General features: G+C 35.7%; 1 protein-coding gene across 4 annotated transcripts in view; it reads right to left on the bottom strand.

Annotated features, from left to right (window-relative positions):
• Positions 1-26993, bottom strand: part of LOC149679514 (plexin-B-like) — a 293178-nt gene that overhangs the window by 191618 nt on the left and 74567 nt on the right. The window lies entirely within an intron of this gene.

The following is a 26993-nucleotide window of genomic DNA, read 5'->3' on the forward strand; positions in this document are numbered from 1 at the left end:
TCTGTAGTTGAAAGCGTTGAAAAGTAATTTAATAATGAGAGTTGATTTATAGGACAGGGTTCTTATGCTAACGTGGAAAGTAAGGACTATGATAAGACCTGATAATATCAGGGGAATTAGGTTAGAGCAAATTAAACGGCAAAAAGACATCAGGGATAAACCACATGTATCTTGAAAATTCAGGGAAAAGCAGTGAAATAATATTCCTTGAAAAATCAGAAAAAACCACAATTACCCTTTGAAAAGTCATGACAAATTATAATTATCTTTGAAAAGTCATGACAAATTATAATTATCTTTGAAAAGTCATGACAAATTATAATTATCTTTGAAAAGTCATGACAAATTATAATTATCTTTGAAAAGTCATGACAAATTATAATTATCTTTCAAAAGTCATGACAAATTATAATTATCTTTGAAAAGTCATGACAAATTATAATTATCTTTGAAAAGTCATGACAAATTATAATTATCTTTGAAAAGTCATGAAAAATAGGAAAAATCATAATTATTCTTGAAAAATCAGGATAAAATCATAATTATCTTTGAAAGTCATGAAAAATCATAATTATCTTTGAAAAGTCATGAAAAATAGGAAAAATCATAATTATTCTTGAAAAATCAGGATAAAATCATAATTATCTTTGAAAGTCATGAAAAATCAAGAAAAATCATAATTATCTTTGAAAGTCATGAAAAATCAAGAAAAATCATAATTATCCTTGAAAATTCATGATAAAATCATAATTATCTTTGAAAAGTGAGAGAAAACCATAATTTTCCTTTAAAAGTCACGGAAAAACCATAATTACATTTGGAAAGTCAGAGAAAACAAAATTATCTTTGGAAAGTCAGAGAAAACAAAATTATCTTTGGAAAGTCAGAGAAAACAAAATTATCTTTGGAAAGTCAGAGAAAACAAAATTATCAGGAAAAATTCAAATTATCTTTGAAAAATCAGGAAAAATCCAAATTATCTTTGAAAAGTCAGGAAAAATCCAAATTATCTTTGAAAAGTCAGGAAAAATCCAAATTATCTTTGAAAAATCAGGAAAAATCCAAATTATCTTTGAATAGTCAGGAAAAATCCTAATTATCTTTGAATAGTCAGGAAAAATCCTAATTATCTTTGAAAGATCAGGAAAAATCCAAATTATCTTTGAAAAATCAGGAAAAATCCAAATTATCTTTGAAAAATCATAAAACATAATTATCCTTGAAAAACCAGCGAAAACTATAATTATCGCCGAAAAAACAGGAAAAATCATAACTACTAGTGAAATATAATGGAAAGATATTCTATTATGAAAATTCCAGACAAGGACGAAAGATCGTTCTTTATACATTTATTTCCTGTTGAGATCGAGTCTACCATATTAGATTATAAAGACTCTTTCAAAGTTTCCCTATTTCGCATAAAAAAGAAAAAGAAATTGGTCTATACTGATTATATTTCAACTTATGTGGTCCCAATACGATCTCAATGTATTTTATCTTCCATATGAATCTACACACATCCCAATAAAGTCTTTCACAAAAATCAAAATTTTAAACTATGTATCAAAAATTAATGAAAAATCTATGAACCATCACAGACAATTTCATCAATCGAATCAGACCACCCGAAATCTCTAGTAACACACAAAACTAAAGCCGAAAAATAGAAGAAAAAAAGAAAAATAGACAAAGCTACAAAGAAACTCAATTTCAAGAGAGCAGCTTTCTACCCAAGGATGATTATAGGTTTTAGTTGGAGAACAGAACAATCCTCTAAGCTAAAACTCCAATCTCTGTGAACAAAATAAAAAAGGTACAAAAAAAAAAGAAAACCTATAAAACACGGTTTAGTAATTTCAAAGTTTGTTCTATCCAACGTCCGTCGTTTTGCTAGCATCCTACAAACTTCGCACTACCACTGATGTTACGCGGAGCAATACCTATTTACGAAATTTTCCCCAAAATAAAACAAGTTGGAAAACCAAAAATCAACCTCTCCTAGTCGAGATGCAATTAGGTGGTTTTTCTTAAATAAATATAATTGATATTAATTATTTTAATCGTTTTGCTAGCATCCTACAAACTTCGCACTACCACTGATGTTACGCGGAGCAATACCTATTTACGAAATTTCCCCCGAAATAAAACAAGTTGGGAAACAAAAAATAAACCTCTCCTAGTCGAGATGCAATTAGGTGGTTTTTCTTAAATAATTAAATAAACATTATTGATATTTTTTATTTTAATCTTCATAAATTTACCTTAATTCTAGTTAAATCTTTTTAAGAAACGTTATTCCTAAAATCATTTTAAACATAGCTATTGTTGACGTTTGAATTCAAGCGTATGACTCTTGGAAATTTAGGGTATATAAAGCGATTGATTCATAATAAATGATGAGAAAACCCGCAATTGCGTGAAACTTTGGTGGAAGTCCTGCCATTGGGAGGCTAGACGTTTCTCGTAACCCTAGCTGCATCACTGCATACTTCTTAATCCTAACGATGGGAGTGAAAGGCAAAAATTGCTCTGATTTTCCAAATGCGAACGGGGTGACAGACACACAGATCGGTCCAGTGTAATACCTCTCAGTGACGTCATCGTCACTCGGAGGGGTAAAAAGTAGTTAAATGTATCAACAGTAAAAGGAATTTTGTTAAATTTTTCAAAGGAATGACATACAACTACGATCAAGGTAACCATGGTGTTATTACCTAATAAACATTGGATTGTCATGTATGTAATACATTGGTTAGGACTAATATAGCAGACGATTTTTAGAAGAAAATTACTGTTTTTTCTCTATAATGATTTGGATGTTTGAATGATCGTGTAGTCCGGGATTAAGGTTAACTTTTCTGACAAAATGGTCCTTATTTGCAAAAGAATATTTTTTTTTTTTTTGGAATTTGTTTAAAATGATGTTTTGATCGAGAGGCCAATCACTTACAAGCTTAAATTTAATAGCGCAAAGGAATTACTTACAATTTTAAATACAAAATCTGTTTATATGGAATCTGAGACGGATTAGCCCCTAAAATTTGATTTTTGGAGAAATTGGAAGAGACTAGAATCTCAAAACCGCCGACGAAAAAAATTGGTATACTAAACTCCAGACCTATGGAACGGATGGATATGCATATAAAAATAAGCAAGTGTGTTCACCTTTGATTACATTAGTAGTTATTAATTAAAATGTAATTAATACGATAAATTTCAGATAATACGAAGGATTAACGTATTAAAGGCCTAGGTTCCGCGTCACACAAAATTACTGTTTTTTTTTTGTTTTTTGTTTTTTTTTCTTTATAATGGTTGGATATTTGAATGATTCGTGTTGTCCGGGATTAAGGTTAATTTTTTTTACAAAATCGTCCTTACTTTGCTAAAGAACCTTTTTCTGGAATTCTTTTTTAAGTGATGTTCTGTGCGAGAGGCCAATCACTTACCCGCTTAAATTTAGTAGCGTAATAAAATCTGTTTAAATCGAATCTGAGACTGATTAGCCCCCCAAATTTGAGTTTAGAGAAAGTGGGAGAGATCTCATCTGACCAACGATTGATATTTCTAGAAATCTCAAAACCCCCAACGGAAGAAATTGGGATACTAAACTTCAGACCTAATTAAAAATAAGGAAGTGTGTTCACATTTGATATCATTAGAAGTTTAATCATATTTATTAAAATATAATAAATATGATTAATTTCAAATAATAGGAAGTATTAACGCTGGAAAGGCCTAGGTTTCGGGTCACAAAAATATATCCCTTTATGGATAATTTGTAGCTTTCCGAGTGGCGTATGAGAACCGCGTGGCAATTTGAAACTCTGAGCAAATGTGTTCGAAATATACGAACAGCATTCGCAGTCCCTAGAAATTTGGCAAATTGTATTAACTAGCCATTTTCCTTCATCAGCTAGTAATCCTAGAATTTTTCCATCGACTATAGTCCCTCACAGACACCAATCCGTTCTTATGGGCTTCTAACAACACCATGCCCATACACTATTCTTTCGTCTCTCCCACATACACCAATCTGTACTTATGCCTGGGCTTCTAAGTTCTATCAAAACCACCATGTCCTACACTAGTCTTTCGTCTATCCCACATAGACACCAATCTGTACTTAATTGCTACTACCAATCCGTTCTTATGGGCTTCTAACAACACCATGCCCATACACTATTCTTTCGTCTCTCCCACATACACCAATCTGTACTTATGGGCTTCTAAGTTCTAACAAAACCACCATGTCCTACACTAGTCTTTCATCTATCCCACATACACCAATCTGAACTTATGGGCTTCTAAGTTCTAACAAAACCACCATGTCCTACACTAGTCTTTCGTCTATCCCACATAGACACCAATCTGTACTTAATTGCTACTACCAACACCACTATGTCCTACACTAGTCTTTAGTCTATCACACCTAGACACCAATCTGTACTTATGGGCCTCTAACAACACAACCATGTCCTACACTAGTCTTTCGTCTGTTCCACATAAACACCAATCTGTACTTATGGGCTTCAAAGTTCTACCAACACCACCATGTCCTACACTAGTCTTTCGTCTATCTCACATAGACACCAATCTGTACTTATGGGCATCTATCAACACCACCATGTCCTACACTAGTCTTTCATCTATACCCACATAGACACCAATCTGTACTTCAAAATTAACAACACCATAATGCACTGGTCTTCGGTCTATCCCACATAGACTAAACACCAATCTGTACTTAAATAAAGTATTTCGATGTAACATGTTGAAATTAAACTACACTGGACATAATCTTCTAACATGAACAAATTCAAAGATAATTACACTTTACATAGAAAAAAATATGTCCTGGCCGCGAACCAAGCGAGCCAAAAAAAAAGAAAACGCATCATTCCAAGGCCCAAAATAAAAATGTTAATAAAAATCACACGGCTGTAAAATTTAATAAAAGCAGACTATAGAATTTTGTAAGTTCACGAAACCTAACACCGGGTGTAACAATAGAATAAAAACAAATTTTTATTTTTTTAGTTCTTGGCCTTATGGAAGATATAATACGCCCACATGTAAACCCTACAATCATAAGAGCACGAGAAAATCTCATAAGCTACCTTACATGTATGTACAGATGATATTCCTTTAGCGAACAAAAAAATAAGCAAGGGGGGGATGATGGGATACCCCAAAAGTTACAAGAGCAAAAAGCCTATAATTTTCATACCAAAAACACACCACAATATACGAAAGAAAATACGTAAAAAAGAACTTTTTTACTTCCCCCTGCATTGCATGGTCTGTGTTTTTACGTTTCCTTTGGCCCAAGTATACAGCTTGGACCGTATCCCCGAAAATGGCTTCAAATCTTATCGACATCGAGAACAAGTTAGCTGCTGAAGAAGCTCGAACGAGAAAAGGAAGGCAGCAGCGGACGCCGAATATTACACGATTTTGGCCGACATGCTTCTCTCACTACGGTTAATGATACCGAAGAGAAAGGAGGTTTACAACACGATTTCAATGTCTGTCTTAGCTTCAAGATATTTTTGGTGAACAGATACCAGTTGGTAAATAACCATTTTATGGTATACAGTATTTTTACTAAATTACCTTTTATAGTATGTAGTATTTTTGGTAAATTACCTTTTATAGTATGTAGTATTTTTGGTAAATTACCTTTTATAGTATGTAGTATTTTTGGTAAATTACCTTTTATAGTATGTAGTATTTTTGGTAAATTACCTTTTATAGTATGTAGTATTTTTGGTAAATTACCTTTTATAGTATGTAGTATTTTTGGTAAATTACCTTTTATAGTATGTAGTATTTTTACTAAGGTAATTTACCTGGTGCATTACTGTAAAATTAATATTCCATTCCAATGGTTTTTAGCAATAAAATACCATTGAAATCTTTGGGAGTATACTTTTAAATTAATTAACTGTAACCGTCTTGTCAGGGATAGATTTAATTTTAGAAGTAGGAATGGAGAACAGAGTAATCTGAGCACGCGTCAAAGTTCCGGTCCCCCTTCCACCGTTCCACGGGACGGGGGGGTATGAAAGAAGAGGCGGGTCATAGCGACACAGAGGTAAAAAAGAAACTACGTATTTTTCGCCGTCCCATCAGCAACGTCATAAAAACGTAGTTTAATTAAATGAGCCAATGAGATAATTTAAACTTTTCGTTACGTGTTGGAGGGAAGGGTGTCTATACTGGGCTATAAGTCGGACTGAAGAAAATACGAAACGTTCTACATTCCTACTTCTAAAATTAAATCTATCCCTGGTCTTATCCATTGGGCATATAATGGGCACTGGTTTATAGACTTCCCTCACGCCACCAAGAGACAACATCAGACGGATCCCGAGTTAACTACATGCAGTGGGAGGCTAACCGACTCATGCTGCCTCTAGTGGTTCTTCTTGGCGTAAGGGAAATAACCCAAAAAGTCATCGCGGCCTTTCGCCAGTCTGGAATATAAGAATATTTTTTAAACTAGTCCAAAATAATAAACTGGTCCCGCTTTGGTTCTCCTATAGATTTGTAATCAATAAACTGGTCCAACGAACCAGTAAACCCTCACTTCTTGACTTTAAAAACTGGTCCAAGCAATTAATTAACTGGTTTGGACCAGAGAAAGTGTGTAACTTCCCAATTAATGTAATGGTCTATTTTTTGTGGTATATTGAAGTTTCTCAAAATTTCAAACCATAAAGATTGGCGCTTTGTCATCAAGAAGCGATATCTAGTTTACTAGGGAGAAGGTATAAGATGCCTAAGTATTCGCGTGCCATAGTCCTAGTCCCCCTTTCAAAATACAAGGGGGGACGTAAAAGGAGGCCGGGCTATTTCGCCTCTCCTTAGTCGGAGAATACGTAAATTTCGTCATTCACGTCGCGCTGACGTCAGCTTTCAAGAACCAATGAGATGCTGCTGGTTGTAATTTAGAGGCGGGGATTAACTCCGGACCTTCCGGACCTATGTTCGGACTGGAAATAGAGCTAGAAATGTTGCGAATTTATACCTTCTCCCTAGTAAACTAGATATCACTTCTTGTTGTCATTACATCTTTGCTCTGATCCCAGGAATTACAAAGCCCATTGCAGATACGGAAAATTTTAAACTTCTAAATTTCGAAAAGACGGGTTCTTTTTCGTTGTTTCCGGTTACTTCTTGTTTCTTTTACATCATCTTCCTTTTGGCAAAAAAATTCATCTCTTGGCGCAAACCATTAGTAACGCTATCGGAGCCAGAAATTTCTTCCGACATTTCGTGATACCGAAACCGAGCGAGACCTTTTTTGAAGGGCTCCTTAAAAAAAGGGAGAAACGCTGGGTGAATTGAGAAAGCGAATATGCTAACGGACGGACGGACGGGGGGAACGTTATTCTCACGGACAGACGACCCCTTTTTAATACTTAAACCAAAAAATGGCAGAAAGAAAATAGCCAGTCATTGACCCCCACCACACTATCAAAGTCACCACCTCAAGGTATACCTTACGTCGCTACTGTGCGTGCACTTTTGCACAACTTTGTCTTAAAGGGAGCATAAAGGGTTGGAACAGGTGGATTTTATTGGCCTCGGAATGAATTCTTGGTAAAAATAGACCATTTTATTATTTACAGAAGCGAAGAAAATATCACAGGGGCGAGGAAGGTCACCTTGGGTTATTTCTCCAGCGCCAATAACCACCGCTAGAGGCATGAGTCGGCTAGTCTCCTGTCGCGTGTAAGGAAAAGTGTAGTGGGACGCTAAAAAGGGGGGAGGAATGCTCGGAAAAAATGGCGGCCAGTCTACGTGATTCGTCTGAAGTGGCCAACCCGCCATTTTTCCGAGCATTCCTCCCTCATTTTTAGCATCCCACCGAACCTGAACTGTTCCACAGTTAGCGTGCCTATTTCTCTCAGATTTCGCAGATTCCTCCCCATCATCCTTGACCATATTAGGCCTAAAATATTCAAAATGAATTCAACCAATTTTTTTTTTTTGTATTCTACCAAGTTCAAGTAAAAACCGGCTGCCTGTTTCATTGGCCAAATTTCAGCCAATCAAAGAAGGGAACACGAAAATCGGACAAAAAAAGTTAAAAGACAGACATGAGTCTGAGCTTAAGGTATGAACTAAGCAACGTGAGATTACGTTTTTCCCGTTACCTTCTTTCGTTGGCTGAAATTTTAGCCAATGAAACCGACAGCCGGATTTTGCATTAAAATTTAAAAAGCACAGAGCAAAGAGTCAAATTAATTTCGGATATTTAATTTTAGGCTTAAAATAGGCATGTTTAAAAATCGGTAAAAAATAAACGAAACTATTTTCGTCAGTTTTGTTAAGCCTATTTTACAACAAAAAGCAAACTTGATTGAACTCCTCACGATCCCTTTAAGACAAGAAAAAAAAATTAAGTACGGAAACGGATTTTATCTCTCTCTCTCTCGTGTTCTTATAATAAGCGCTTTCGTGTTTCTGATATCAAATTCTTGTTGAAAATTTAAAACAAACACTAGATTTTAAAGGTTAAAGTCGTAGCAGGAAGTCACGAATGAGCGGCCGGCCCGGCAAAGGCCTAACGTATTCCATCGCCAAGGCTTAGCGTACCCGTAAAATATTCCAAAACCCTTACGGAAAATAATAAAACATACACAAATACATTCCTAACTAGGGCAAACTAAGTAAACGCGCGGGCAAAAACCCCCTAAATAAATTGACAGTGTTAGCCGCGTTACCAAACTAAATATTCCCCAATATATAACGGGATTCTCTAAGGAAAAGACACGTGGTTCCGTATAAGAACCGTTTATCGATTCCCGCCATTTGGAAGAGGAAGGGCTCGCGCGCGCCTGAAATTTGGCGCCCTTTTCCTACCATAGGTTTATATGTTTATAATATAAGTTTGACATTGCTTATTGAGAACTAACTAGAGCAGTGGTGTAGTCTGGGCTGGAAATAGGGAAAATTTCAAATAGGACATTTGTGCAGTGACGCCCCTTTCACTGGAAAAATTATAGGACATTGTCCACTGGAGTGTGAAAAATAGTGTCGTCTCATCTTTATAGTGAAACTATCAAAACTTAGGAAAATGTATTGGTCAAAATGTCCAGTGACCCCATAGTTTTTTGAAAAAAAAAATTATTGGACATTTTAAAATTTTGTTGGACAATGTCCAGTGTCCTGTGTATATTTCCGGCCCTGGGTGTAGTTGAAATATCATAGATTCTCATGAGGCATTTAGTAACTGTCCCTGTAGCGAGGTGTGCTGCGAAACAGCATGTAGTTGCTTCGTTCTTGAACTAGCTTGTAGTAAGGCTGTACCATTACAAAGTATACGAAGCGTCACACTTGTGGGAACTTCTTATAAACTTATGATACCTGCATACACAAACGCAGAAGTTTATCACTCTCCTCCCCGTTTAACATAAGCATCAGTTAGCCTCGTGCACCATAGACTCTCCATTACCCAGGACTGGTTGCTTGATACGTATATCGAATCTTAGTTGGTTAATTGTCAATATGACCGAGGCTTATATAAATTGTCCTAGACCACGTTTACGTGACGTCAAGTTCTAAGAAATCAATTAGGTTAGACACATAATTAGACTTGGTTCGCTTAGGCAATTTTTCATTATTTTTGAAAATAATTGCGATTTCCCAGATTTTTAAAAATAATTACGATTTCCCAGATTTTTCAAAATAATTGCGGTTTCCAAGATTTTTTCAAAATAATTGCGATTTCCAAGATTTTTTCAAAATAATTGCGATTTCCAAGATTTTTAAAAATAATTGCGATTTCCCTGATTTTTCAAAAATAATTGCGATTTCCCAGAATTTTACAAAATAATTGCGATTTCCCAGATTTTTACAAAATAATAGCGATTTCCAAGATTTTTCCAAAATAGTTGCGATTTCCAAGATTTTTCCAAAATAATTGCGATTTTCCTGATTTTTCAAAATAATTGCGATTTCCAAGATTTTTCCAAAATAATTGCGATTTCCAAGATTTTTAAAAAAAATTGCGATTTTCCTGATTTTTCAAAATAATTGCGATTTCCCCTGTTATTTCAAAATAATTACGACCTTCCCTGATTTTTCAAAACAGTTACGATTTTCCCTGACATTTCCAAGTCTTCGTGGTTTTCGATGCAATAGTTTTTTTGGTCTCGCAAACTTAATACTACCTAACACTAAGTTCCAGAAGGACACAATTTCCAATAACCCACATTTCCACGTTAATTTGCGATACAAAAGACTGAATTCATGGTACCGAGCGTCGCATTTGCGCGTCTCTGTTAAAACAGGGTCCATGGGTGACGCTTGGAAAGAGGGTGCTAGCGTACGTCTTTTGTTTTTGGCGGTAAAAAGACAGCGTTGGGGTAAATCTCCGCGGATTTAGGCGCGAACCGGAAGGGCCATTCTAAGCAATAGGCCGCCTTGTAAACACAAACCTCTTATTTATGGATAAGGAAACCAAACAAATGATTATTTGAATTGGGCTGGACGAATTACCCAGCTAGGGCAATCCCCGGCGAATTGCCAACCTATGGCCCATACAGTGTTGAATCTAACGGTTTAGGTTTAAGGCTTAGTAGCCACAACCGGCCAAAAAGGGAATTTTATTGACGGCAATATATATTATTAACGGTAAAGGCATAGTTGCACTCAAACCTAACTCAGTCTTATTGTGGAGCTTCGAAAACAACTTTCAAACCTTCTATTTAAAACCACTTGTCTCCGTAGACACAGAAGGCCTTATTACATTGTGATAATTAATCATACAGGAAGTTTGCTTTTCAGCGGTAGTGACGTCAAATATTTGATGGGGAAGGCAGTGATCAAACCCGGATATTAGAAACAGCATAAGTTTATAAGATATGTTCCATAAGTATGACACTATCTATACTTCCTAATGCTCTCTAGAGACTTAATGAAATCCAGTTCGAGAACGACAAGAGAGAATTGAAGTACTACACTCGGTTACTTTTGCAGTCCACCTTCCTATTTAGTCCGTACTAAGCCTTTGACAGAGACTCACCAGGTGTCGCTTTACGATAATCTATGACGTTTCACTTACGTCACTTCATGACAAGCTCCTGTTTGTAACCAGTGACAAACGTATGGAACATATCTTATGAACTTATGAAACGTGCAAAATGTACTTTTCGATCTTCAATCTAACAAATTAGGGTTATCAGATATTTCTAAAGCCACGCCAATTGGCAATAACGAGGCTCGTAACAGGATATGACGTCTAGTTTTCGAAACAAATTAAACAGTCGTCTGCTATGAACATACTTTATTTTCTAAATTAACCCAAACCGGCGAGATATTTCGAATCAACATAAGTAAATCTTGCTGGTGAAAATACGTTATTTTATATCCACCATGATGGTTATGCAATAAAAAAACGTAGTTATTGAGCCTCAGACCTCCTAAGCCATGTACAGGCAACTGAATAGGGATCTAGGTTTGCTTAGAGCAACGACTGATACTAGCGCTGTGGGGCGGCGGATGTTCAAAGTTTTTCACCAAACACTAGTAAAATTCGCGCCATTTTTTTTTTAGGAGCAGATGTCTCCAGTCATGGGGAGAAAATCTGACTAAATTATAAAGGTGACTTCAATTTCATTATTCATTTATTATAGCCTCTCTCTCATTAAAGATTCATAAACGATCTATGAAGTCATATTTTTTTGTAAATATCACTCTGGTATTGTTTGTAATGTATATTTAACATTAAGCCTTGGCTAAAAATATCCCGACCCATTACAGACGAATTTTTCTTTACTCTACATTTGGCGATAAATTGCGGTCAGTAGACGCGTGAGGGCGCGTGCTACGCATTGCCATTTGTTTAACACACTCTGGGAAATAAGGATAATTTTGGGACAAGTAACGCCCCTAGGGTCCGAAATAATAAACTGGTCTGTTCTCCTATCGATTTGTAATTAATAAACTGGTCCCGAGGACCTGTAACCCCCACTTATTGAATTTAAAAACTAGTCCAAGCAATTAATAAACTGGTTTTGGACCAAAGGAAGTGTGCTATTTCCCAGACTGGACTTTAACATGACTTTGACTGTCCATGGGTTAGGTGGTCTGAGATTTAGCTAATATTTTTGTGTAGTATCGTCTATCGTGTTACTATTCCTTTGAGGCTATAGCCATATAGCTGTATTAGTGTTTCATCGAGGTGGAATTTAACATGGTGCACGGTGGTGGTGCCTTGTTTGGTCTGAGATTGTACATAGGGCGGCGAAGGCATTCTATGGCTTTAATTGGACGCGATAGAATAAGGGTTTTACGAGTCAGCGGATCTGCCAAGGATTTCTATAGAGAGAAATCGCGCTATATCGAAAATAGGTTGTTATGTTCGGAAATGGAATTTTCGGCTTTTTAGCGCGCTCGATTAAAATTGATATTGATCTGTTTTTGCAATTTAACCGAATATCCTTGAAAGTTAAATTTAGAATTTTATTAGGTTTATAATGGCAGCGTTTGATTTGCTTGCATTTAGCAGCTTTGTGAAATTGTAAATTGGGTTATTATATTTAAAGGGTTAAATGTTATGGGATTCTAGAACTATAAAAGGTTAGATATCCAAGAATTCACCTGAAAACCAAATTAGGAAGCCATCTTGATCTCCATGAGCCCACAATAGACCGATAAAAAATCGCCTGTAAGTTGTTTTTCCCTCAGTAGTAGGAGATTTTGGAATTGAAGTCAGTTCGGTTTGGTTCATATTATTCTAGATTCTACTTGAAATCCTTGAACTCGGAAGATTTTTTTTTAATAATTTTATTTGTCGTCTGCTTAGAGTCCTTGTTATCATCAAGGCTTAGCACCTTTTATATTGTTATTTAAGTTGTTGATTATCAGTTTCAAAATAGAGGTTAAGCCTTAGACAGGACATGCCGGCCTACAGCTCTACACGACTCACAAGTATATTATACACTGTAAAAAATAACCGTACTGTCTAGTACCTTTAAAGGTATTTTTCAATGCATCCCCAGACGTACCTATAAAGGTACTACAAAATACCGTTGTGTAAAGGTACTCTGAAATACCTCTTGAAGAACGTACTTTTGAGGACTATGAGGTATTTTGTGATCCCGTAATGGGTATCCTTTAAACCTCAACAATGGTCGGAATAAAACTTTAAAATTGTGAAAGGTACTCCTTATTACCGAAAGGGGTACCTTTCAACACCCAAATAGGTTTGAAAATATACTTTTAAAGGTATTTTGTGCTACCGCATTAGGTGTGAAATAAATCCCACATGCATGTCTAAATTATACTTTCGTGCCATCAAAAATATTTGCGGCACATTTGAAACTGGTAAACTTTTCCTTAATTACCGCGGGCTTGAAAAATTTTCAGACATGGTAAGCAATACACCACTTCGATGTAAGAGAGACGGAAAGACACGAGAGAAATATTTTCCTTCCATCTCAACCTTTAGTGTCTGTGTTGTGGGCTTTCGGGATGAGGGTAAAATTTTGCCTTGCATCTCGCCTTTTAAGTGTCTGCGCCGTAGGCTTGCGGGGTCGTGAGAGTTCGCATAGTAAGCAAGGGATCAACCACCCAAGACTTCCCGATCCTAAATTTAGCTCCCCCTTGTTAAGGAAGGTGTGATACTGTTATAGTGTAAAGGTAATTCAGAATCACATATACATGGATATTTTTTGAATGGCGACTGAAGGCGTAAGCTCGGATTCAAACCTTTATATTAAATATGTATGCCTTATATCATAATTGTATTGCCTTTAAATGATGTAACGTATGCTAGTGCACATAGCTGTCAAAGAAAATAATTAATAATAATTATATGTAATTAAATATTTAAGAAAAACCACTAGCTAGAAAACTAGAGATTGAAATTTAAATCTCTGGTTGAAAACCACTACCCTATTCTACCCTACCGAACCTATTCTTTATTGTTATTAATCCAATAGAGATTTCTTCTACGCTGCCATTACTAGTGCTACTGGTAAAGTAAACAGTTAGTGTTAGAGAGTTTGGGCTAGAAGTATTATATCATGTATTTTACTTTAGTAGTGTTAGTTATAATCAGCACGCCGGAACTAAAAACTCCCTCTAAAGGAGTCTGTTAAGTCCTTTTCTACTTCCAGGGTACGATAACATACCATCAGAAGCGCTGAAACTCTAAAAGGTTTCATTATATACCTTATATTTCCAAAGTACCTCCTTCGAAATCATTTAATACCCGCACTGTGAAGCAACTAATAGAATACGTTCATGGGTACTAAAAAAGTCGTGGAGGTATTTTATAGTACCTTCAAAATACCTTTATTTTTAACAGTGTAATACTACGAGAAGAGGTGTGTCGATCCTTCTGCTTTATTCGGAAAAATACTGAAAAAACCTTATTTCCCTACCTGATCGGAAAACGTTGAAAAACATCTGGCAACACGTTATTTTGACGGCCAAAAAGATATAGCGTTATTAGTATAAAACGCTCTACTAAGTTCCCCACATATTCTGACCAATAATGAAGGACCACACTTTTTAGCCTCTCAAGATGGTGTGTATGGCGGTAAAAACAACTAGTAGGCAAATATTTTTATTGGTTTATTTCACACTGTGTCGTTAAACGCTTAACCAATTTTGTAGTAAAATTAATTTGGATGTTTTATGGCAAATTTGAAAATCGGTTAAAACCCACACTAATATTGTGGTCAGCTTTGTTAAGATTTTATAAAGCCTACTTTATCATTATAAAGCGAATAAGATAATCTTAATTGACATTCAAGGTTCAATTTAAAAAGAAACTCCAACTAAAAGGTTTCGGAAATTTTCTAAAAAGGCGCTTGCTTTTAAAGGTGATAAAAAAAATGCTGGCCTAAAAGCAATATTTCATAAACACTTCTCGAGGCCTTGGTCTCGTGTACAATGCAGATTCTTTAAATACTTTCCCAAAATAGGAAGTAAAGATTTTCTTTGTAAGGAAACTTCCGGTGAAATCAAAGACTGTACAAGAAAATTCTTCCTTCCACCTAGCGCTACTCTCATCGTAATTGGCGCGCAATTTCTGATAAAACCCATTTTTTCCCGCCAACTTACAAAAGTGACAAAAAGAATGAGAGGGAAAAGCCCGCCAATTCCAAAATCGCGTGCGTCACGAGATCACCTTCACCACGCGCCCTTATATTTCGCGCGCTTTTTTTATTTAGGGGGAATCTGTCGGAAAACCTTTTGAAGCCCCGAAAGAATGTTTCCATCCGGCGAATTCCACCCTTTGCCAACTTCTTCTCGTAGCGTGCCTTCCCCTAAATAAACGGGAATCTTTTTCTATAACCCAATAAGGTGGTAAAACCAAAATCAATACGCTCTAACCACAATCACGCACTAAGCCTTGGTGTAAAAAAAAACTGATCGCGTGTTACTCAATCCGTTCAACTAGGGTTCAACAACGCAAAAAAAAAGCGGGGAACCCTAATTTAACCAATCGCGTGCATTCTTTATAGATTTGGCGCGAGGAAAAATCTTTTCAGAGCAGACGAAACATTGGGGAAATAAACTGCTTTGGCCTTGGTTATTTGGTATTTAGTTACGTTGATACTGGAATTAGATTAGCACTCTTGTTACGCATTTATTTTGCATTAAACTAGTTATTCCGTAAGCCAAGGCTTATTGTTGATGTTAGATAGACACAAATCTAAATAATTTAACCCCATAGGTGTCAAAAACTTTCTGGGAGCAAGCTACATTGAGGTTATGTTTTTATCTACTCGTGTGATCATAAATTCACAAAGTAGATTATAGAAACGGAGTTTGTTACGTGTTTGTGGACATAGGACACACGAAAACCAAATTGGTTAGGATCTGGTTAACAGACAATCTGCTTAAGATTTACTAAAATTACGACGTTCACTTTGGATTTTTATAGTACCACTACGCTACTACCAGTTCAAATAGATAAAGGATTCACACTTATGCTGTTCAACCCGTAAATCTCGACAACGGTTTCTCATATTCTAAGTCTTTTACACTATCGTTAGGTTCATGTCAATTATCGGGTTAGCGCTTATCCACATAAGACAAACCACCTTTTCTAAGTTCCGGTTCTGAGTGTTGACATGATTGCTCTTTTATGTTTAAAGCTTAACAATAAGAAAGTTAATCAAAATCTCTATATGGTGGCATTCTTCTAGAATCACACCAACACACGTAGATACTAATGTTAGGAATTGGATATTTTCCTTGTTTTAATAAATGTTTCAGGGCTGGAATCTAGCACGCGATAAAATACGTTACGTTCGGGTCTTTTTGAAGGAAATAATGGATTGCACTCAGAATAAGGGCCAATAGAGGGAGCCTCCATCTGTCTAAGAGCAGAAAAGATTCATAATTGGCCGATTATTAAATACGGCCTCGCATTTTTCTGATGGTTGTACCTTAACGCGTCAAAGTTCCGAGTTCGCATGAAGGGAATTAATTAAAGATTCATTAAAAGCAAACATAACTCGCTTGATTACTTAATTACTTCATTATCTATCAAGATTAATAGGTCAGCTTATTCGGATATTTTTAATAGCGATACGTTATTTTGACTCTATAAGTACTGAGCTATCAAGTTAGCCTGGATTGTGCAAGCCCAAAAATAATTTCATAAACCATGCTTGTCGTATATAACTCAATTTTCTCAATTAAAATAACAATGTCCCATCAACGATTCTAGGCCTGCTCTCTAACACAGCCCTTTTAAGTCTGCTTCAATATACGACACGGGAAAGTGTAGGTTCTTATCTAGAAGAGCCTACGGACCCTCTGGAATACATATATGCTGTTGGAATCTGGGGATATCTTGAAAAATATTAGTCAGATGGTTATCATGAAATAATTCTCAAACATTTCTTCTGATTCTACTATTCGACCGAAGGAAATCGATCAATGCGTCTGGAATTTATTTTCTTTGAAGATCGCGAGCTGTTCTTCGATTGGGAATTCGGCCTAAACGAAAGAATGTCCCATTGAACTGATTTCAAATCAACCGCAACAATTGGGTTTAATCGTTTAAAGATCACGTGGTGTTGGTCGATTGGGAATTGAGCTTATATGGAAGGATGTCCCATTTAACCGAATTCAAATCAACCGAAACAATCAGGGTTAATATTTTGGAGATCTCGAGTGGTTTGTCGACTGGGAATTGGGCCTAAATGGAAGTATGTCCCATTGAACCGAATTCAGATCAACCGCAACAATTGGGTTTAATCGTTTAAAGATTGCTAGTGGTTGGTCGATTGGGAATTGGGCCTAAAGAAAAGAATGTCCCATTGAACCGAATTCAAATCAACCGCTACAATTGGGTTTAATCGTTTAAAGATCGCGAGTGGTTGGTCGATTGGGCATTGGGCCTAAATGGAAGAATGTCCCATTGAACCGAATTCAAATGAAATGCAACAATTGAGTTAATCTTTTGAAGATCGCGCGGTGGTTGTTGGTAGACTTGAAATTCGGTCAAAAGGTTAGAAAGAACAGTACTTTAGAGCACATGGCCATACTCGGTACCAACAGAAGCTCCAGCACAAGATGGCGCCAGAATTCCTCCGAACTCAACCCTAGTACTAATTGACCTCTAGCCCCATCCTTCAGAATAAACCTGTTCCCATTTCTTCCAAAAAGAATGAATTTGTGGAGACATATGACTAAAAACGTATCCCGAAAAATTGTAAAAAAAAAAAAAAATAGTAACCTAGCTAACCAAGTAACCATCACCCGGGGTACCCACGAAGCGATCTTCTTGATATTTAATCTCAAGTTTCCTCTTGAACGTATAGCTCCTAATGTTTTATATTCATTGAAGATAGCGCAATCAAAGGCAGTTTAGTGCCATCACCCGATAAACTAAGGGGTATCGTTTCTCTTTCCTTGATCCAAAGCGTGTCTAAAATCAAAAGGCGCCCCCTTTTAAAAACCTTTTTAAGATGAATTCCCGTGATAAGAATACTCGCAAACTGAAACTCATCTTCGGTGATGCTATGAGTTACGATCGTTTCGGTTTTGAATAGAAAGAGGGGTTGAATTCGAGAAGTGACCCCCCCTCTTATTCTATACCCCATAAAAATGGAGAAACCATCCTTCAAAAATTTTAAGACCTTCAAAAACGTTGATCCCCGTAAATATTGTAAAAGCTGATTATTTTTTTATATAAGCGCCATGTTATGTACGTTCTTACTATACGTAATCCCTGGCTATCATGAGCTGTAAAAAGGGTCTCTTGTGTGTATGTGTGTGTTGAATAGACAGAGAGGTCAACAAACCAATATGGTTTCAACGATGTGGTTTTCTTGGATTTGTTTTATTTTAAATATATTCAGGATGTTTCTGATAAGTTTGTCATACATTAATTTAATGGGTGTGATCTTTGGGTTATACTGAGTGGGAAGTGTCATTGGACATGGGCGTCTACAACATTTAGTAACGGAGATATGGGTTCCCAAACATTGATTGACCACTATACAACAAGGGAAATAGGAAATAGTCACAAATGAGGGTAAGATATCAGTCAATTCAATTGTCTTCAATCTAAGAACGTTACTGAACCTTTAACTACATCAGAAGTGTCCTATATGGGTAGAAATTTGAGTACTCTGATGAAGTACTCCACATGCAAGGCAGCAAAGCTAAAGCTTCGATCGTGCCTGACTGTTCGATCACAAAAGCTTTGATCATGTCTGACTGTTCGATCACAAAAGCTTTGATCATGTCTGACTGTTCGATCGCAGAAACTTCGATCGTCCCAGACTATTCGATCGCAGAAACTTCGATCGTCCCAGACTATTCGATCGCAGAAACTTCGATCGTCCCAGACTATTCGATCGCAGAAACTTCGATCGTCCCTGACTATTCGATCGCAGAAACGATTCGATCACAGAAACTTGGATCGTGTCTGACTGTTCGAACACTATAACTTGTATCATGTCTGACTGTTCGAACACTATAACTTGTATCATGTCTGACTGTTCGAACGCTAAAACTTCGATCATTCGATCATAAAAGCTTCGATCGTGTCTGACTATTCGATCACAAAAGCTTCGATCATCCGATCATAAAAGCTTCGATCATCCGATCATAAAAGCTTCGATCATTCGATCATAAAAGCTTCGATCGTGTCTGACTATTCGATCACAAAAGCTTCGATCGTGTCTGACTATTCGATCACAAAAGCTTCGAACGTGTCTGACTTTTCGATCACAAAAGCTTCGATCGTGTCTGACTGTTCGATCACAGAAACGTCGATCATGTCTGACTACTAGATCGCAGAAACTTCGATAATGTCTGACTACTAGATCGCAGAAACTTCGATAATGTCTGACTGTTCGATCACAGAAACTTCGATCGTGTCTGACTATTCGATCACAGAAACTTCGATCAAATCAACCCAAAACGATGCACTACACCTTTTCATCCCAGAGTATTCATTTTCAAAAGTGAGATTTCTCGTTATAAAAGACTGTGTGTATAGGTTTGATTTTTTTTACTCTAAACAAACCGCCTAATTTGAAATTCATGATTTTAGATTTATTACCAATTCTTTTAATTAAATACCTTCATGAATCATAAATGTCGGAAAACATGAAAATAAACTTAAAAACGTTACAACCCACCACCCTAGGAATAAATGCATTTATTATAATTCACGTTAAGGTTCGCTTCCAGGATGTAAAAACTTCAACTTGAGAAATAAAATTAGTTAAGATTGTTATCTAAAACTCGTTAAATCACGTGATACGCAAAGAAATGCCTTTAAAAGTAATTATAATTAAATAAAATTTTCTAAATTTTTATGCAAATATTTTGAAGATTATTTTTTTGAATACATTTTATAAACACCTGTTTCTATACTATGGCGCTATAACTTACGGTGGTGTTAGGCCTATTCAACATGTCGATTTTATCTAAAAATATTCAAAGGTGTACTATAATGCTTAAATCTTTAAATACGTAGTTTACTAAAATATGTAAATTCAAATACAGTTTCTATCATATTTATATAATATTTATATATATAATATTTATATATTATTTTATAATTTTTATATATTATTTTATAATTTTTATATATTATTTTATAATATATATTATTTTATAATTTTTATATATTATTTTATAATTTTTATATATTATTTTATAATATATATTATTTTATAATTTTTATATATTATTTTATAATATTCATATATTATTTTATAATTTTTATATATTATTTTATAATATTCATATATTATTTAACATTTATTATTGGTACATTATTTATTTATTTATAGATTATTTATTATTTACTTATTTATAGATTATTTATTTATTTATTATTTACTTATTTATAGATTATTTATTTATTTATTATTTACTTATTTATAGATTATTTATTTATAGATTATTTATTTATTTATTATTTACTTATTTATAGATTATTTATTTATTTATTATTTACTTATTTATAGATTATTTATTATTTACTTATTTATAGACTATTTATTATTTACTTATTTATAGATTATTTATTTACTTATTTATAGATTATTTATTTATTTATTTATAGATTATTTATTTATTTATTTACAGATTATTTATTTATTTATTTATAGATTATTTATTTATTTATTTATAGATTATTTATTTATTTATTTATAGATTATTTATTTATTTATAGATTATTTATTTATTTATAGATTATTTATTTATTTATAGATTATTTATTTATTTATAGATTATTTATTTACTTATTTATAGATTATTTATTATTTACTTATTTATAGATTATTTATTATTTACTTATTTATAGATTATTTATTGTTTTATTATCGTTTTAATTTATTTTTCTATTTTATATAAATTGCACTTGAAATAATAATAAGGCATTCGAGAATACCTTTAAAGAAAAAGACTTTCATCTTATCCTCGCCTTATTCAGTGGCTTGTTCGCTGTTAAATATCGAATAAAGTAAAACCTATTGAAACAGAACATAAATTAACCCGCTGGCACAATTTCATTTATTCATTCTTTTAAAGTGAACAGGTTTCGAAGACGTGCCCTACCTCTAACGTTGAAACGTTGCCACCCCCGCGCGGAGCCGGCTTTTACAAAATTAGAAAATAAATTAAATAATAATTTGCTTTTGAAAAGATTGGGGAAAAATGGCGGGTGAATATATTTAGTGAAAAAAAAATTTCAATCCCCTTTACAGATGCCAAAATCAGATATGAAATCTTATTTTAAGGTGATTGTACTGCGCGGGAAATGTAACGAGAAAAAAAAATAATATTAGGTAATATTTTAGAGTAACTTGAATAATAATAATACAACTTCATAACTATTTCTATATTTCGCTTGGAAACCTTTATTGTCGAGAACTCTGGATACTTCTCCAAAGGCATAGGTGTTACGTATTGACAAGAAGTGATATCTAGTTTATTAGGGAGAAGGTGTAAGTTCGCCACATTTCCAACTTTAATTCCAGTCCAAACGTAGGTCCGGAGTTAATCCCCGCCTCTAAATTACAGCCAGCATCTCATTGGTTCTTGAAAACTCACGTTAGCGCGAGGCGAATGACGAAAATTACGTATTTTCCGACTGAGGAGAGGCGAAATAGCCCGGCCTCCTTTTACGTCCCCCCTTGTATTTTGAAAGGGGACTGGGACTATGGCGCGCGAATACTTAGAAATCTTATACCTTCTCCCTAGTAAACTAGATATCGCTTCTTGGTATTGATTTACAGGCGCTAGTGTAGAAATTAAGCGATATAATTTTCACAGCCATGTTGATGGGTTGAAAAGTTGAAACTCACCAATATGGCTGCCAGTGGTATAAGACTGAGGAGTGTGTGACGTATACTACTCAGCTAACTAATAGCTCCTGTTTCATTAAGGCAGTAAACGAATTCAACACAATATGGCTCCTTTTATAATCCTCCATGGTGTTAGTAATACATTGTTTAACGAAATACATAAAACGGAATAGATCAGATGACTATACTAATTTCATTTCTCTACTAGCTTCAACAAATCCTCTTAAACTCTGCAAAAAAACCTTAAGCCTTTGAAGAAGTATCTAGACTGGTTGCAGGTAAAGGTTCCTGCCTGTTATCAAAAAAAAAAATAGCCCAAGGATAGGCCAATCAGTAGATAGAAAAGGTATTTCACCAGAAACTGATTAGACTTCAAATCATAGTCTAATAATAACTTAACGAAAGTCCAAGGCTTAGCTTATTAGTAGTAGTTTCGTTTCTATAGTAACAGTACGTTAACAGGCTTAAAAGCGAAAATTAGGAGTAAACAGCGTGGCCATAAACATGAACAGTACCACTAATTATCAACAAATTAATGAGGCAAAATCCAAGGAAACCCAATCACCCTCAATCAGCAAGAAGGTAAGAAAAATAAAAGGGTTTCTTAATTAGACGACGTACTCGAGCAATCTTAATAAATTTGACCTCATTGAACTCTCGTCTGACCCCTAGACATCTAAAAGAAAATGACCAGTAAGTTACTACTGTACCTAAATGTTATCGTTGCCATGAAACAAACTATTTAAAGCAAAGAAAACATCCTAAAACTCTGTTCTGGCTAGAAATCAATGGATCGTAAGCTATATGTCTTCGAAATCATTCCTACTAGAGGTTAAGGCTTCAGTCTCAAGAGTAATATGGGACGTTCAACTAACACCGAGTCCTTCCTTGGACTTCAGTAAAAACTAATACTGAAAATGTCTAGAGCAGGTTAGACCGTGTCTACGTCGCTAGCGCCATTCAATAGATAGCGGACCAAAGTAGTCTTTTTATAGACGGATTTACAATTTCTGAAAGCTTCCCGATAAAACAAAATAACTTCCTATTTGAAGAAATGTTATTAATCAAAAATGACGCTCTATTTTGAGATTTTTCTTTTAAATGTTTGAACTTGAAGAGATAGAAGGACGTAATCTCGTACAAGACAGTAAGATGGTAATTTGGAAGTTATTTCAATCCATCTAGTGGCCGTTACGATGGCATGTGTGCGTCTAGGTTTAGCCTGTCCTGTTGTATACATTTAACGGTAAGATTAATCCAAAACATCACGTCGTCTGCTACAATATCTCAAATTGGTTGAAGGGAGAATAGAATGGCGAGACCACCTTTTATAAATTGATTTAACATTAAAATGCGAGCAGTTCATCAAGAACCTTACTGTTCCAATCTGACTGATAGACCGAATAATCAAAGCCCAACCTGAACCGCGTTACCTAGAACGCTGAAATTTTGCAGGGACGATACTCTTAAGTAGAAACATACATACTAAAAAAGATTTCCATAATCCGCTGCAATATTGAAAAATGGCAGCCAGAAATATACAGTAGAAAAGCCTGCCTTGATGAATAACGCCCGTCAATACATTTCACTAATATTTGTAATACTTGTTCGTTATACCCTATATATGGGATTACGGCTTTTGGGGTTGAAATACCGCCACCATCTTTTAAAATGGTGGCCAAAAAGTAAAAAAAAATATCCTGACGGGCAACCCCATGTTAATAGTCGTATTAAGCCCCCAATAGAGAGATTTCAGATGGGATAGTAGTACGTCACAACCTCCCAAGTCTTACCGATGTTCTGGTAGCCATATTGTGTGGTCTCAGCTTCATTCCTGCTTTAAACCCACCAATATGGCAGCGTAACTTATGTCACGAGACTCAGCTCCTCCTCCAACTGAAAGCTCTCTATATTTGAATTGCCTTCCACCTCCTTCAACAAAATTACAATTGGCATGACCAAGGTTCGAGTGCGGAACACGCGTGTATGGTTAAAACAAACATGTGGTTGGGTTAAAATTACTTTAAATACGTCACAGCACTATGGGACGCCAAGGTCCAAAGACTCCACATTTAGTGGGACTCATGAACACGTTGTCCTTAACTGTTTTTTCCCGAGATTGCAGACTTGCCAATAGGAACTTGGCAATTCGGGCTTAACTCCGCCCCCAGCGCCATTATGGTATGTTTCTTATCAGAATGAAAGCTATATAAGCTATGTTTTTTAGCATTTGTGAAAGGTAGTCTGACGTTGCATGACGTAAGACTGCCAAGTCCCTATTCCCCGAAGTGCTGCTATATAGCATTCGAAATAAAACGAACTATGTTTCCATAAACCACGCCTTTCCTTGGTCACGTGCCCTGACGCATTTCAAACAATTTTTACCCATCCCGCCGATGTCTTCTTGACTATCCCTTTAAGACACTAAGATATTGGAAGTAACACCATGCATGGAAGTGTCCACAATTTGCGTACAATTCTATTGTTATAAGGATAAAAAGTTTTTTTTTCCAGCCAAAAAAAGTGGACAAAAAGAATTCTCCATACACATAAAAAAGGTCTAGATAAGGTTTGGTTTGGGAGCTATAGCGTTATATCTTGTAGTTTTTTGTCCGTTGGCTCACAAATCGATGAATTGAACAAGTTTGTTGAATAGGGTAGGTGGTATACGGAAGAACCTAGCTATAGCTTATATATATATATAAGTTGAAGGCAAAAATATTCTTGCATAGAAATGACCCTTGTTTTAAGTTCCATTATACAAGGAAAAACATTCCCAGTTTCAATGGATTTTCAAGTAGTTTCCTGGGTGGTTTTTTTTATTCGATTCTGGAAGTACTTTTGGGGCTTTCATCCTTAGGGGCTGTTCATTAAAACTAGGTTTTATTTACAGAAAAAACAAATTCAGACTAAATTCAGAAAATAAAAATAAAATATCTCTAACAATAAACAAAAATAGAAAGGGATTTTCGAAAAACTGATCTTAATTATTTATCCTACTTCATTTTTACCTCTCCGAGTGACGATGACGTCACGGGGAGGTATTACACTGGACATGTCTGCGTGTCTGTTACCGCGTTCGCAGTTGGAAAATCGGAGCAGAAAGCAATTTTTGGCTTCTACTCGCATAGTTAGGATTAAGATTTACGCGGCGATTGGCTAGGGCTATGAGAAACGTCTAGCCTTTCAATAGAGTAATGTCAGTTCTACGTTAGCAAACGTCATACACTTCCATCTCTTAGCTCAGTGTCATCCCCCCTACTGGGCGCGTACAGTATCCCCTCTTACAAAAGCGCGCCTAGAGGGAGGGATACACAGTCTACTCCCCTCTCTACCGACACTACTCTATGGGGGAAGCCCTCAGATGAGCGGTTCCCGTATGAGCGGATTCCATAATAGCGGTCCTCATATCAGCAGTTCCCTAAATAGCGGTTTCCCGAAATGGCAGTTTACCCGTTACAACAGTTACCGATACAGCGGTTCTCGTAAACGCGGCGTACCATTACAGCGGTTCTTGTAAACGCGGCGTACCATTACAGCAGTTCTCAAAAGAGCAGAAAAACAGGAATGCGAAAAACGACTGTTGTTTGTTATGGTGTACGCTGTGTAAAATGAACTTAAATAGAACTAGGCCAGATATGGTTTGCTTCAAGTTGATTATTTGAACCCCCAATAGTGTTAGGTTAGGTTAGGTTAGGTTAGGTTAAGTTAGGTTAGGTTAGGTTAGGTTTGGTTAGGTTAGGTTAGGTTAGGTTAGGTTTGGTTAGGTTAGGTTTGGTTTGGATTGGTTTGGTTAGGTTAGGTTAGGTTTGGTTAGGTTAGGTTACGTTAGGTTAGGTTTGGTTAGGTTAGGTTAGGTTAGGTTAGGTTTGGTTAGGTTAGGTTAGGTTAGGTTAGGTTAGGTTAGGTTAGGTTAGGTTGGGTTAGGTTAGGTTAGGTTGGGTTGGGTTAGGTTAGGTTAGGTTTGGTTAGGTTAGGTTAGGTTAGGTTAGGTTAGGTTAGGTTAGGTTGGGTTGGGTTGGGTTGGGTTGGGTTGGGTTCGGTTCGGTTCGGTACGGTTGGGTTTTTTAGGATTTGTTTTGATTGGTTAGACTTAGGTTAATAATATTTTGGAAATGGTGTAACAATGTTACGCCTTTTCCAAAATATTGCTGTTTATCTTCTTTCATTTCCCAAATAATAATATGCCTTTTCCAAAAAAATACTGTTTACAATTATCTACTTCCGAAATAAAATAAGCTTTCTTATTGGTTTCGTTAGGTTTGGTTAGGTTAGGTTAGGTTTGGTTGGGCTAGGTTTGGTTAGGTTAGGTTAGGTTTGGTTGGGCTAGGTTTGGTTAGGTTAGGTTAGGTTTGGTTGGGCTAGGTTAGGTTTGGTTAGGTTAGGTTAGGTTAGGATAGGTTAGGTTAGGTTAGGTTTGGTTAGGTTAGGTTTGGTTAGGTTAGGTTAGGTTAGGTTGGGTTGGGTTGGGCTGGGTTGGGTTGGGTTCGGTTCGGTTCGGTTGGGTTTTTAGGTTTTGTTTTGATTGGTTAGACTTAGGTTAGTAATATTTTGGAAATGGTGTAACAATGTTACGCCTTTTCCAAAATATTGCTGTTTATCTTCATTCACTTCCCAAATAATAATATGCCTTTTCCAAAAAAATACTGTTTACAATTATCTACTTCCGAAATAAAATAAGCTTTCTTGAAATATTTTCTATTCTGGTATTAGAATTGTAAACTGATACAGCCTGAAGAATAGTGTAATATTTAAGTGTACTTTAAAAACACGATCCGTTAGTAGGTCACATTACTGACTAAATGATCACAGAATAAGGTAGTTTTCGAAAACAACGAATATAACTGTATTGTTAAACAATACTCGAAACTGAAGACAAACACTGCTATTTCCCAAAATGGCAGCCGCTATTTCTAAAACAGCGGCCGCTATTTCTAAAACAGCAGCCGCTATTTCTAAAACAGCAATTTTGAAGAACGCCGCTGTTTTTTTGGAATCGCGGCTGCTATTTCGAGAACTGCTCTACCGGGAACTGCTCATACGAGGTACACCCACTCTATGGCAGGCCTTTCACCAAAGGTTCACGCGATTGCGAGTTTTCTTATAATTTTTTGTGAATCCATTGCCTTATACCGTATACCCTAAATTTCCAAAAATTGTTAATGAGGCATACGCTTG

This window comes from Phalangium opilio, unplaced genomic scaffold, assembly GCF_054372755.1.
Source record: "Phalangium opilio isolate 3A_F unplaced genomic scaffold, DU_Popi_V2 ptg000041l_1, whole genome shotgun sequence".
NCBI lineage: Eukaryota > Metazoa > Arthropoda > Arachnida > Opiliones > Phalangiidae > Phalangium > Phalangium opilio.